The following is a 14,339-nucleotide window of genomic DNA, read 5'->3' on the forward strand; positions in this document are numbered from 1 at the left end:
AAATAAAATAAAATATTGCAGAAATAGCATTACTTTTCCCCAGTCCTGCCCCTGCAGAAATAAACAGAGATAACTTGGATAAAGCAATTGAATTTGGAAAGGCATTCATGAGAAGAGATGGTTGCTGCTAACATCGAATATTCAGAATGTAATAATAAAAGTAATCATGTTACTAAAAAGCCACCTGTTACATTCTTCAGTTTTTATCTAAAGCATAGAGTTCACTTTTTTGTTTCTGAATTTATAGCAGAGAGGGAAGTCCAGCTCTTTAGAAACCTTACTATAGGCAAGGTAGTAATTCCTTATTAAAGTTAAGTAGAAAAAGAAACCATGCTCACTAACATTCTAAAGCTGTTAAAGATGGATGTTTCCACTAAGGAAGAGAAGTAGAAAAACTTTAAGTGCTTGTTAAGGCATGCACACACAGTGCATGCAAGCAATAAGTCTGTTTTGCTGAACTGTGAAATTGCACTGAGTAATTTCTCTAATAACAGAACAGATAATTGCACCTCTGACCCCAGAGGAGCTCGGGGCTCGGTGCAGCAGCCGGCCCTGACATCAGCAGAAAGTCGTGCAACCAAAGCACGGGCTGCATGCTGAGTGGTGGAAAGACAAGGAAAAGGATGGCAATAAAAGAAACTTGGCGTGCAACTTGTAAGAGTTCTGGCTGATTTAAAAATTCAGAAAATGATTAATGATGAAGGTTCTTCATCGATTCCCCCACCCCACCCCGTGACCTATTCTTCAGAGGAGACGCACAGTCGCGTCCAGAGTTGTGTGTTTGACAGCTACCTCCTACTTCCAAAGAAAGTATTCAATCCACTACAAGCGTGCAGTAGCAGAAACTTTTAATTGGCATTTCACTTTAGCTTTTCTTATAGAAATGATGCAGTGGTAATGTTTTTTCCTCTCTGTTGTGGAGAACGCCTGTGGAAATAACAGCAGTGGCTGGAGCGGGAAAAAACCCCACGGTATCCCTCAGGATAATACTGCACATGTAGAAATGGGAAAATAAATCATATAAGAAAAACATCAGTTAAAGCAGCAACTATATCTTCTATTACAAAACACGCAAGGTGAAAAAGAGTGATGTGGTTTAAAGGGGATATTGATTTGGCTGAGCTACGCATGAACTCGTGCCACAACCCCAGTAATTCTCTGGTCCCTGAACCTGTTAGAATTAATGCAAGGGGTTTAGATTGATTGCTTGAAGTTTTTCTGTAAAAAAAGCGAGTCTGATGAATGGCAGGTACTCAAGGTAATTAAAAAATAAATAAATAAAAACTTACTTTCAGGAGTGAGAAAAATTTTGTCAGTTGTACCTTCCTGTAGTGCTGTGCAGTTAGAGCAAGGCAGAGAAAGACTCCACCTCATTTCTTCTGCCCTGCCACTTTATCTTGTGAGTGATTGACTTTCTTCAGCAGCTCCATCAGGTAATATGACATAAATGGGAAATAAATTCCCATCATGAATTTGTCTCACAGTGCCAGGGACATAACAGACATTTTTAGATATTCACCCATCCGAAAAAATTCAGAGCTCAGGCAGATGTTGAAAAATCTGGCAGTCAAGTTTGGCTTGCTATTCTAATGCGGGCATTCAAATGTTGGTCTTGCCTAGATGATATTTTGTTACCTTGTGGAACGCTGTAGGGCCTTGGTAGTGGGTGCTGGATAATAGAAAACATGTGGTGGGAGCTGTTTGTCTTTACAGCAGCACAGGAGTTGCTGTTCAGGGGGAAGCCAGTGGTTCGCCCCTTCGTCTGGTGTGATCTCCCAGCTGCTTTGACAGACAGGCTGGCAAAGTGGAGAAGCAGCAGCTATGGAGAGAAATATCTGCAGGAAAATCTTCTCAGTCTCTAGCTAAACTTCTTTTCACACCAATAAGAAGATGCTTTATACTTTATATCCTTGTTTTCTGTGGGGTTTAGGGCTTTTATAACTCCTGATGTTCTATGTTTTCAAGAGATACAGATGTCCAGTTTTCTTCCGACTTTCAGCTGTGATGCTTTCTTTGGATGAACCAAAACCAAAAACATGTTTCCTTTTGTAAATTCAGCTTTGGATTAACTTCATTCTGTGAGATGAGGTTTTAAAGAATTACGGCTACAGTTCACAAAAACAACAAATAAGGAAATAGGAATTACCAATAAAAGGAAATGCCCCGAATTCCTTTCTTCCCCCTGTTTCCCTGTATTGTGCATGCATCAAAGCTGGTCTCTTCTGACCTTCTAGAGGCTTATAAGATTTATGGTCTCTATAAACTTTATGGTGAAGCATCAAGTCTAATATAAGAAAAATCAAACTGTCCAGAGCAAAAAGACACATAAAAAACCCCAAAAGCTCAAAACCTCCACCAACCCTATATTTGATATTATTCTGCCGCTGTAAGAACCTCTCAGAGTAACCACCGACAGTTGCACATGATTTTCCTGCGTCCAGTTCTGCCTGTGCAATGCTCACCAGTGCGCTGCTGCTCTCAGGCATGCAATGCATCCGTCATTTGCTTCTCTCACTGTGTTTTTTAGTCTTCCTTACATTCAGAAATTCTCAAAATGTGCTTTCCAAAAAAAAAAAAAAAAAAAAAATCTGCTCCAACTACCAGTCTCTCTTAGTGGTATTTCCTGATTGAAAAAAAAGGGCTTTTATCACATATCCCATATGTGCTTTATGGTGCTGAGACTTGATAACTGAGATATGATTTTATAATGAAAAATCCCGCAGGGAAGCGTGCAGATGTACTGTGGAAAGATACTGACACTTTGTGCTTTATTTGTAGGAAAGGTATAAACACTTTCTCCCCTTCCTTTTAAGAGAAAAGTATATTAAATTAAAAAATAGGCTTGTGTCTCATGTAAAAGTCCTGAAGGTATGTCCAGTTGGTGGCTGAAGAGCGTACACATGTTAAAATGGTACTCTGCAACGCATCAGGGTCAAATTTGCAAACTATACCTGATCATTGATGGTATCACTGCCTCCTTTCTTTCAGCTAAGTCTGTAGCCTTTTGAAGTGAAGTCTGCAGCTAGGGAAATTCAGCAAGACGCTAGTAATGGGGGCTATTGATGGCATGCTCCATACGGCAAAGCTGTCTTGTTATTGAATGCAAATGTGACTTAGATATGTAAATTATATTCAAGATTTCATCAGTAAGGCTTTAATATATCTAGAAACTATCTTAAAGCATTTAAATAAAATGTTAATTGAAAGTATGGAATAGTGTTAGCAAGCTCTTTCAAAGAAAGTTTCAATTCCAGGCACGTAAGAAGGAAGCAAGCACTCTGATCTAGTCAAACAGAACCTCCCATGGTAAAAACCTATAATTGTTTTAAAGTTCTCTGAAAACCTACATCTCTGTTCTCATCTCATCCCACACACTGTGATATTCCTTATGTTCCTCACTCTCCTCTCTCAGAACTGACTTTCTTTGTAGCCTTCTCCCACTCCCAGCGTGCTGCCTTCCCTCACCTCCTACGCGTGGAGCTGCCTCCTGCTGCCCATACAACAAGCACTTTTCTACACACCCCAGCCCTTTCCTTTCCTTGAGCTCGTCTGCATTGAATTCCCCATGAAGCCACCAGGATGTCTTGCCCTGCATCAAAATCCAGAGGGTGAACTTTGTTTCCAAACTCAGGAAAGCTCGGTGATGAGCCAAGCAGTGAATTTAGATCTTCTCAGAGTGATCATCAGATGGAGCAAATGACTGATCTTTATATTTAAAAATAAACCCAAATGTATTCTAAAGAGTAAAGAGAGAAGGGTTGAGCTAGACTGCATCCCTCTGGTGCTTATGGAAATGTTTTCACAAGTGACGGAGCAGTTCTCAGCAACGTTGACTTCAGTGGTTCAGCCTCAACCAACCCAGGTCCAATTCAACAAAAGCTTTAAATTAGTCCTAAGAGCTAGAAGTGTGGGAACACAGAAGCACAAGCATCTCTTGCTGCAGCTCTGGGTTTGATTGTCACTCCTTACCTACTCCTTAAGCAGAGGGATTTTGGAGGTATTTACTGCCTTACCTTCCAAGACCAGGTTGGATGGGGCTCTGAGCAGCCTGATCTAGTTAGCGGTGTCCCGGCTCACTGCAGGGAGGTTGGACTGGATGACCTCTAGGGGTCCCTTCCAACCCAAAACATTCTATGATTCCTATCTGTAGATGGTCTGCAACAGCGACAGCAGCTGATCCAAAAGTGAGTATGAAGGGAGGTATTATCGCTGCTTAGCTATGTTTATAAATTTGTAAAAAGATGACTACTTAAAGTATGTTCCTTTGTGACTGCACGCAGTATGTTATCATCTAAATGTTGCTGGATTGACAAGGGGCATCAAAGGGATGCAGCACAGAGAGATTTCTCTGCTTTGGAGTGCTTTCTTTCTTCCAGAGCTTGTGTGAGTCTTGTAGGTTTGGGCAGAGGTTGCATGGATTAATACTATAACCTCTGACTTGTGCTCCCGTGACCAGGGGGAAGAGGAGGGCAGCCACGTGGTAGTCTTTGGCTGACAGGAGTTTACTGGGTAAGGCTGGGGAGGTGCTTGAGTTCAGGAAAGACACAGTTCTTTACTGAAAAACAAAAAATAAGTAGAAAGAAAGCACATTTAATTTTTGTATGTTGAATGCACTTTTGATGGTGGAGGAAAATCGCCAGCTAGGAATGATTTTTATGGTCTTTTTTCACAAATCACTACATCCACAGACCGAAGGAACCCGGCCGCGTGCTATGCCTCAGGGAGGCCATTGGAGGACTGGGATGCTCTTGCATGGCTCCCAACCATCTCTCCAAGCAGCAGCGACTCAGGCAGGCTGTGCTGCTTTAACCGCGATGCCTCGTGGACATGATCAAAGTGCACAGCCCATGCAGGCAGGACACGGCTCCTGAAGCTGCAGGACCATCTCAGCCCAAACCATACATGAATGAAAGCAAAAGTCCTGCTCTTCCAGTAGAAGCTTCTAGTTTCAGTGTATTCTTTCTATTGTGCTTTACATAAAATGGTTGCCACTGAAGATAGGGGTTTTTGCTTTGCAGCTCATCTATGAATGGAGATTTCTGACTGTGTTTTTCTATGGGAAGTGTTCACAGAAAAAAAAAAAAGAAAAAAGAAGAGAGGAAATGCATGTAATCACAAATTTAAATATAAAATCTAAACTTTTTAGTATGGAAGTGAAAATCCAAACTGCCTCATTTCCATTGGAAACATCTTGAGTATCCACGTGGTTCCCTACTTGCACGACTCATTGCTGGTGTTTGTGTTATTCCCACTTGGCTTCAAAACAGTTCCCCACCTTCTCAGGTGAAGGGATTCATCCCACAGCCCTTTACAGATCCATATTGGAGTGAGATGAATCATTCGTGTCTGTTTTCACTGCTGACTTGAAGGGCACCTACGCAGCAGGGTTCCCATGGAAAAGTCCATGTCGGAAACAGGTGAAGTTAAGGGGGAAAAATGTCACTGTTGTCTTTGCCGTCATTTTAATGAGACTGGGATTACAATTCTCATTTTGTGGAAATAACACGTGGCGGGGGGGAACTGTAGTGATGTAGAGGTCCCACTCTGCAGGGCCACTCGGCTAACCACACAAGTTAGGCTGATGGATTGAAGACTATGGTAAAGTGAGAATATGTTGTGTGGTTTTGAGCATTAAACGTTAATGAATGCATTTTGGCTAGTGAAATAGATTTAATTATCTTTCTGGGAGTAAGTGATGGTCATTTCTTGATATTGCTTGCACGTTGGGAAGCAGGACTAGAAAAATGCATTTAAAAATTGCACCTTGCTGAACTGGTTTAATTAGTGGTCAGTAAAATGTAAATGGGAAGAAAAGAGCTGATGCAGATGTTTTGAGTTTGTTTAGATTGGGTCTGAATACAGAAAGTTCTATAACGTAGGGCTGAAGGTTATACTTGGGTTCACTCAAAGGGGAAGGTGTGTGTACTGTGGCTATTACCTGTTAGTGGAGGCAGAAGAAATCATCGTTCTCTGCAGAGCCAAAAAGCCCGTGTTCTCAAGACTGTTCCTGCATGTATTGTAGTTCACAACTGCTCTGTGTAAGTTTTCCTGTGTTCCAGCCTGCTGTCATCCCCCTAACCTTTGAATACACCTGTGTAATCAAGTCAGAAAGTAAAGGTCTATCATTTACTTCTCTTAATACCCTTGGACAGATTGCTGTCTCATTAGAAAGACTCGGCAAAGTAATTGAAGAACTGTAAGGCGCTAATAAGACGCTGTCTTTAAAAATGGATTGGCTGAGTGGAAAGTCTGGAAGGTCCCCAGAATGAGTATCTGGCCACAAGCTGGAATTATTTCTATGCTAATCTGCCTGGTGTGTTCAGAGGATCTACTTGTATCTTGTGGAGCGGGAGGCTTGGAGGCTGCTGACCCATGAAGAGCTCCCATCTGTGGATCCAGCTTGCTACAATGATGTCCGGTGGGTGGCTGAAAATTTTGCTGTTTTCTGCAGCTACAGTCCATGGGGCAGGGTGTAGTCTATGAACAGAGGCATATTCCAAATATGCCCAGCCCTAAACTGTATTTACATTTCACTAGGGTGATGTATAGGCTTTATGTAGCTCTGTTTGCTGTGCTGAAGTGAGCTGTCAGAGCTTATCATTGTAAATTTATTTTTTTCTATGCGTCCTTCGGAGAGGAAGCTTTGGATTTTAGAAAGGTAATGGCAAAGAGAGAGCTGACAAAATCAGAAACTGTGTACTTCACTGAAAAGTGACTGAGCACAGCTCTTTAAAATACGGGGTTTGCAGTTGTACAGAATTAATCTGGAAGAGAGGCAAATTCCATGCAGACTAGATTGAGATTTAGATTTAAAATGCAAGTTGCATGGGCACCAGCTAACACGCCAGCCAAATTCACTCCATTATAAAGTTAAGAGACTATCAGGTGACCCCCAAGAAATGTATTAGCATAATGTCAATAATGAGTCTTTTTATCTGAAGGTGTTGAGGAAATGCAAGCAGAGTTTGTAGTATGGTACCACGCTTCCAGCCTGGCTCGCTTCTCATTTCGCAAAACTTTATGTGATGGATCCATCTGTTCCCAGGAGATGGGAGTGTGTGGATGTCATTTTCATGGGAGACTTTGCTTCTAGGTTAAAGCTTTCTGAATTCTCTGGAAGTTGCCTGAGACTTGGTATTCATTGCCCGGGGCTAACTATTGCCAAAACACTCAGCATAGCTAGCAGAGATTGCTTTCATGGGCTGGGTGGGGCCTTTACTTAACTCCATCAAGGTTCATTAAAGCTTCAAATCTCTGAATGCGCATTTGAAATTGAGTGACAGGAACTTCTGGGAAAGTTTTGTTGAGAAGCCTGGCATAACTGAGTAATTATAATATAGCAGTACTTCATATGCAACTTGATTGTCACAGCCTGTGTCAAGAGAACTCATAATTTCTGAAGGATAAGACCATATGTTCCAAAAAGAGCTTTCAGAATGTGGGATACTTGTTTTGCAAGTTATTTTTTTCCTCTTCATAAAAAAACAAAGTGTTATGAAATGCGATTAAAAAAATCCCCCACACTTAATTAAACTGATTCTCCAAGAAGAGGTCTCAAACATGTTGGATAAGCATGTTCTACTAGCTGCAATTTCTGAATTACTTCTGGCTGTAGATGAAATAAAATGTTGCAAGGGTAGTTGAAAGGACACTGCTATCCTAAATATTCTTGAACGTTCTTAGATTTATTTTTTTAAATGTGGTTTTCCACTTATACAGCGTAATGCACTAGTTAAGGATCTCTTTGTGTAAGATGACAATCACCTTGCCAGTTATAATTGGCCCCTGAGCGTCCACCAAACATCCAGATAGATTTGTGTGTAGCAACTGGAAATGTTACATGCTGTGGTTTACATCAGCGTCGAATATAAATGTAGGTGACTTCATCGTCTTCCATTTTAAGCTGTCTCTAAATCACCTGTATTGTCCTGAAAACTTCTTGCTTCTTGAACGTAATGTGAAAAGGTAGCTTGGGCATCACTGGTGTCTAACAGTCAGAAATGAACCTGAGCTGACATTTCTGAGGACATAAGAATTATACAGAATTCTGCTCCAACAGGAAGGAATAATATTGAGTAACAAGATCTCAGTCTGCTTTTGGAGACCTGGATATACACTGTGGTTATATTTTTAGCATTTAGATTTTATTTTCATTGGCAATAATATTCCAGTAATGGGGTGGTGAAAACCAGCTAGACTCAGGTTGGTGGGCTGGGATATTTTTATTCCCAGTAAGGGACAAGCACATAGGGAGATGTGATTATTGCCCCAAGAAATTATAATATCCATAGTCACAAGCACAACTTTATCGGCTAATTAAGGATATCCCTGTAAGATTTCCTAACAGATTTTTTTTTTTTCTGCATTTCTTATTGAATAAAAGTGCCATACAGCAAGAAATCTTTGCTTGCCTGCTAGGAAGAAGTTTTACTTACATTGTTGTGAAAAAATGGGATGAAATCACTCATGTAAATATTTTCTTGACCTAGCTGGAGGACAGTCACATCATCTTAGCTCTGCATGCTCAACCCCTTCATCTTACTGTTAGCTCCTCTAAATGAGGGTAGCATCATGTAAAGTCTGCCTGTAAATTTACCCACTTTAAATATTTGGAATTTTCTAAATGTTTTATGTGTGTTTAATTTTACCTGTTTTCTTAACATTGCATGTTCCAAACATCCTCTCATCACTAGGTTCCTAGTGGGTACTTACTAAATAAGTGGCAGATGCCTCCACTGGAAAGGATCTATGCAGGTCTGGCATTTGTTAGGCTTGTCACATTTGCTGATCCATGTTTTCAATGGAGTATCGATGGTGGCATTACAGGAATCCAAAAAACATGTAATTGCGTATTGGTTTCAACACTGTGGATGTCCTCATCTGGGCTGGCCATTCAGTGCTTCCTTTATGGTTAGAAGGGAAAAGCAGGCACTTTTCCAAATAACTTTCCTCAAGGTAGCTATTTAAAATAGGTTGTATGGATTGCTTCCTACTCAATGGGGAAAACCAGGCATTACTACACAGGGAACCTGAGCTAGTGGTTCAGGTGTGGACTTCTTCTCCAAACATGTCTGAAGTCATATGAAGTGGTTTGTACCAGCTTGCCCCTCAGCTCTTTACGGTGAGGAAGAAAAGATAAATCCTTCCATATATCCTGTCTCACAGAATAACTCCTAATGGACTGACAGATACTAAAAAGATCACCAGTTTTCCATGATCTGCCAAGTTAATTAAACAGATTCTGCCTAAATTCTTTTTATGTTCCAAATCCCAATGCTTTGGTTGCCTGCGTTTTGGCTGGCCAACTTGCAACGTATGCAGCAAACCATCTTGTCTGTAAAGGCTTCGCTGACTGGTGTTAAGAACAAACTAAATCTGCGGAGTGTAGCCTCCATCAGGCAGGTCGCTGGTAAATGCTAACGAGTAAGTAGCAAGAGGTGTTCCAGAAGTGATGTGAGCTGCCTCCACTTAACGAAATACCCACCTTTTTCGTAGTTTTAGCTTGTCCCAGTCCTCATTCCCTAATCTTGTGGCAAACCACAAGAGAACTGTTTAGCTAATGAATGATTGAAAAGTATGAACACCGAATTCAATAAGTCAAGAAGAAAACAAACATAAAACCCCACAGAGATAACAAAATGTATGCTTAAATGCATCATTCAATTACTCTGCTCACTCTTTGCTTCCCATTACGCCCTCCTTTGTCAGTACACAGTGTATCTAAATGGCAATCTCTTTGTGACAAGAAACTTTTCTTCATGCCTTTACCTGCTGGTGCAGAACACTGTTGGTACTTTGCAAATATCAAACAATCAAAAGAATTGATCGCAAGCAACATATGAATTGCACGACGGTTAGTGAAGCTTCTCAGAATTTTCCCTACCCAGTACTAAGGTAGCCACCAAGTTTTGCAGATTTGGACTGCGCTCATTTTTATGACTGAGAAGGGCAGTTTCAGGTCAACTACCACGAGATGATTTTAGTTCCTTCAGTCACCAAGGGCCATACAAGCCACAGAAGAATAGCAATCGTTACGGCATTATTCTTTGGTTTTTCTTTCAGTCGAATTCATCCAGGAATCATATTGCCATTACCTGCTTAAAATTGTTTGTCCCTGAGGATATAAGTTGTATCAGATTTTCTACTCAAGCTTTTCTTTCTTGAATGTTCCTAGAAAGTTGGTTCATCATCCTGGCGCAAACAGAGCAAACCAGTTTTTCTGCTCAGAGGCCACCCTTACTGTGGAATACAGAAGTTCCCTTGCCTCAAAGAGTGGAGCCAACTGCTTTGTCTTACCCCATTCTTAGCAGGTCTTTTTAACTGCCTGTAATGTGAATAAGTCACAGGCAGAGCTAACATTTGTTTTATTAGGCTGTATGGCATTAATGCTTCTTGGGATCTCAAAATCCTCATTTTCAGTGTACTAGCATCTGAAAATGATTGTATGATTCTCCAGAGACTTCACTTGGATATTGCAAGCAGATGGTAGAAAAAAACCTGAAAATGGATAGTGGTATTGATGAGTCCCATCATAAAAAGATAAAATAAAAATGTCATTACCTTTGCATTGCTGTGTAGCTTAAGATGATGAAATGCAGCAGTTATTATGGAAGAAATAGTCTTTTTGCATCCTCCAGCTATAATCTATTGCACATGATTAACACTGAGAGTCTTTACTAATTAGCTTTTATGGTCAAACAATTTTCATGAAGTTGGTTTCAAAGAAATCAAAATTAAACTCCTTATAGCTCTGAAAGATAGAATTATGGAATATGAACGCATAGATAATCTTTACAAGCTAGAGGAAAACGATAGTTGAGCAACAAAAGCTACATAGAAAGATCCAATAATATCTCAGGTATTGCAATACGGTGTGTGTGGGTAAGTGATGATGTTAGGATTTTATAAATACAGCCTGAGTAAATTGGGGGATACACAGGGTTATCTTTTGTCTGATAGCATGTATTGATGAAACTTTACATATCGATGCTGTAAATGAAAGTGGTATAGAATCGATCAGAGCAGGATGCAAAACTTCACTCTTTACTCATCCTTGTAAAATTAAAAAAGATAAGAATAGGATGTGATGGGTTGACTTTATCCCAGCAGAACTGCCACAAATCAAAATGAATAATTCCCCCCTCCACCATTTTGCCCCTTAGTTTCTCTTCGCGTTGTTGTGTTGGTTTGCCACACCTTCAAAATAAAACACTGCTTCGACTGACTTCATCCTGCGGTATTGCACTGCATCATCTATTTGTAAGTGTAATGGCAAAAGAGCTTTTAAAAATGCTTACACTGAAATGTGATGGTTCTTTTCCAAGTCAAACCGCCTAGATTTACCTGTGTGTTTGGGCAGATAAGCTTTACTAAATGGTGGCCCAGTAAATACCCTCTCTTTCGTGAGCCTGTAGCAATTACATTTCACAGAAGGAGAGTGGAAGCACTGGATTTAGTACAGTTTTCAAAACAACTTAGTTTTACAACAGAAAAAATGTTTAAGCAATTAGGGGCTAGTATCCCCATCACTACCAACAAATTTTTGGCTCCCAGAAGATTTAGCAACCCAAGTACTTTTGAAAAATCTATCTTTTGTTGACTGAATTTCATCGATGAAACACAACCATTTAATTCTTTTATGGAAGAAAGGGAAGGTCTTAACTTTTTTTGGGCTTCATCCTGAAATCAAGACCTTTGTAGTAGGCAGTGTATCACTGGAGACAAAAATATACAACTCCAAAAGGGCTAAATCTCATAAATAGTTCCATGAAATTTGCCCCATTTCTATACTATTGATCCCTTCGACAGATGGGATCTAGACCATGTTAAACAACTATGAAATGTTAGAGACACACACAAAAGAAGAAGCGCTCATAGGCTGGCTTTTTTTTTCAGGGTGCTTTCATAGGAAGACTTTGTTCTTCTAATTGTATTGTGGAGCCCTACAACAGAGATTTTTGCAGTTCTGATGTCATTTACATATTTGAGATGCCCCAAACACTGCTTTCTTTGGTCCCATTGTTAACGTTTGCCTAATTAAATAACAGGGTGAAGTTGAGGATGATTCTGTTCTGAGAACCTGCAAAAAATTTAGTGTTCTCCTGAAGTAGCACAGGATGACCATGAGATCCTTTCATTTGAATTTTGTCCTCTTATGCCAGGGTTTGGGGGGGGAGGGGGTGTTCGTTGATTTTTTTATACGGTTTGGACTTTTGGGGTGGGTGGGTTTTACCCAGTCATACAAATATCCGGTATCATTAAGAAATAAACACGTATATAATGGTAGAATCTTACCCATTCAGAGAGACATCAGACTGAAGGCATCAGAGGCAATTAGTGTATATAGGTGATTCAAAGTGTCTTACAAACTCCGTTTCAAAACAGGTGGACTGTGTCTCAGGACAAGATGATCTCTACAGCCTGATGATATCTTGGCTTCTCTTTTTGCCATTGCCAATGTAGGCCCAATAAATGTAAAACTCGTCTTGATTTTGAGATGCACCCTCTATCCTAAAGATACTCTGGTGGCTGTCATTTCCTATTCAGGACAGCACTACCCAGTAATAAATGCATCTACCACTGCGTCAAGGGGTTAAATTATGAAGTGACCCAGATGCACTCCACTAATAAAAGAAAAAACCCGACTATTTTCAAGTGTTGGGAAAAGTTTCTTTAGTGGTTGTAAAATAGGTTCCATTGCTCAAGAGACTTAATACAAGAAGAGGAGCCGGCCCCATTATATCATTAAGAGAATCCACTTCTTATTTACAAGTTAGGATTAATTTTTACTGAGGCTTAAATGCTATAAACCCCTGTTGTGTGGCAGAGACTGTGACATTCTGTTACAGGTTAATTTCTTTCCTTGCAAATTAGAAAATAGTGTGACTTGCAAAACAGGGGGAGAGAAAGGGGAAATACGCCAGCAGCTGTGCTTAGGCTTTTTTGCCTTTTGGCTTCTTCTTTCATTTTCTAGTCTGCTGCACTTCTTCTTTCAGTGATTTGGATGCTGGATGCCAATTTAAATTTCCAGTGCATTTAGCGTCCTACAACACCAGGGGATTGAAAAGAGAATTAAGAATGTACACGGCATAAAAAAAAGATGATATATTTTTTCTCCACAGTCCTTTTTATCTTTTTTACCTCTCTCTGATCGCAGTGATAACAGAATGCAGTAAACTACAGCCTCAAAAAGCCAGTAGCGTGTTTATTTTGCAAAGGTGTGTTTATAACGGGAACTAGACGGGGCTGGCTCGTCGCTCACAATCTGTAGAGGGCTCTTTCACAGATCAACAGACTATAAGATTGCTTTCGTGGATATGAGCCACTGATGGACCCATACAGGCTAGTAAGTGTCATGTAAGAGTCTTTTATCCTGTCTCAGCAGGGACGTCTTCCTCATGGGCTTCACGAGAGAGTGTTTTCCTAGCAGCGGATTTAACGGGGGGAGAGTGGGGATGGAAAGAAGATTAATGTTTCTTCCAGTTCCCTGCAAGTTCACCGAAAATATTGGCTAGAGCGAGACTAGCCCGACTCTGTCGTGCTCCAGCCTTTTCTGTGTACTCAGAGTGGCATGTTTTTAATCAAATGTGAAATATAGCTTTAGCAGGTCGAATGGATTAGCCTTCCCTGTAAGTAACTCTGTCTGCTTTAGTTAAGAGCGCAACTTTTTCTTTTTTTTTTTTTTAAATGTTTCACACTTAAGGTTGTCGTCTTTGACTTCATCAGTTTAATGGGTCTTTGGAGTTTTGATTGTTAAAGGTGGGAACTATTTAATAGCCATATCCAACTGAGCTTCGAAGTACACGCAGTGAAGACAGCAAGGTAAGAAACTTCTCAGCCAGTCTGTCGTAAAAGCTTGGAAATGTTTGAGACAAACAAGGAGTGATCTTTTCCTTTTTTAATACCATATCAAGATCACAGCGCTTGTAAATATTTAAGTTTTCCTTCCTTTGGGCTTTCAAATCTGCCTCTGTTTAAAAAGTTAATATCCTCGTACTCAAAAGCTGGAAAATCTGTTCATGACAATGTACATAACTGATTTCCTTCCTCTAACACCGGCTGTTATTTATCGGCATCTCATCAGTTCTTACACAGCACTGGAGTTATCAAAGAACTGGGGGGACTCTCAGCTACCTTATTTCTGGGCCTCTGAATCAGCTGAGCTTCTAATAAAGCTAGGCTGTTCGTATCAAACCATTCCTTATCAGTAATGTACTTTGAAAGCTGTTCTATCTGGTTAAATCCAAGTGAAATAATAGACCTCGTACCTGTCACATCCTCAGGCTGCTGTAAAGTGTTGTTGCTCCACTAAAATAAATACTTCAGGTGATTTCCGTGTG

This window comes from Egretta garzetta, unplaced genomic scaffold (assembly GCF_000687185.1).
Source record: "Egretta garzetta isolate BGI_Z169 unplaced genomic scaffold, ASM68718v1 scaffold291, whole genome shotgun sequence".
NCBI lineage: Eukaryota > Metazoa > Chordata > Aves > Pelecaniformes > Ardeidae > Egretta > Egretta garzetta.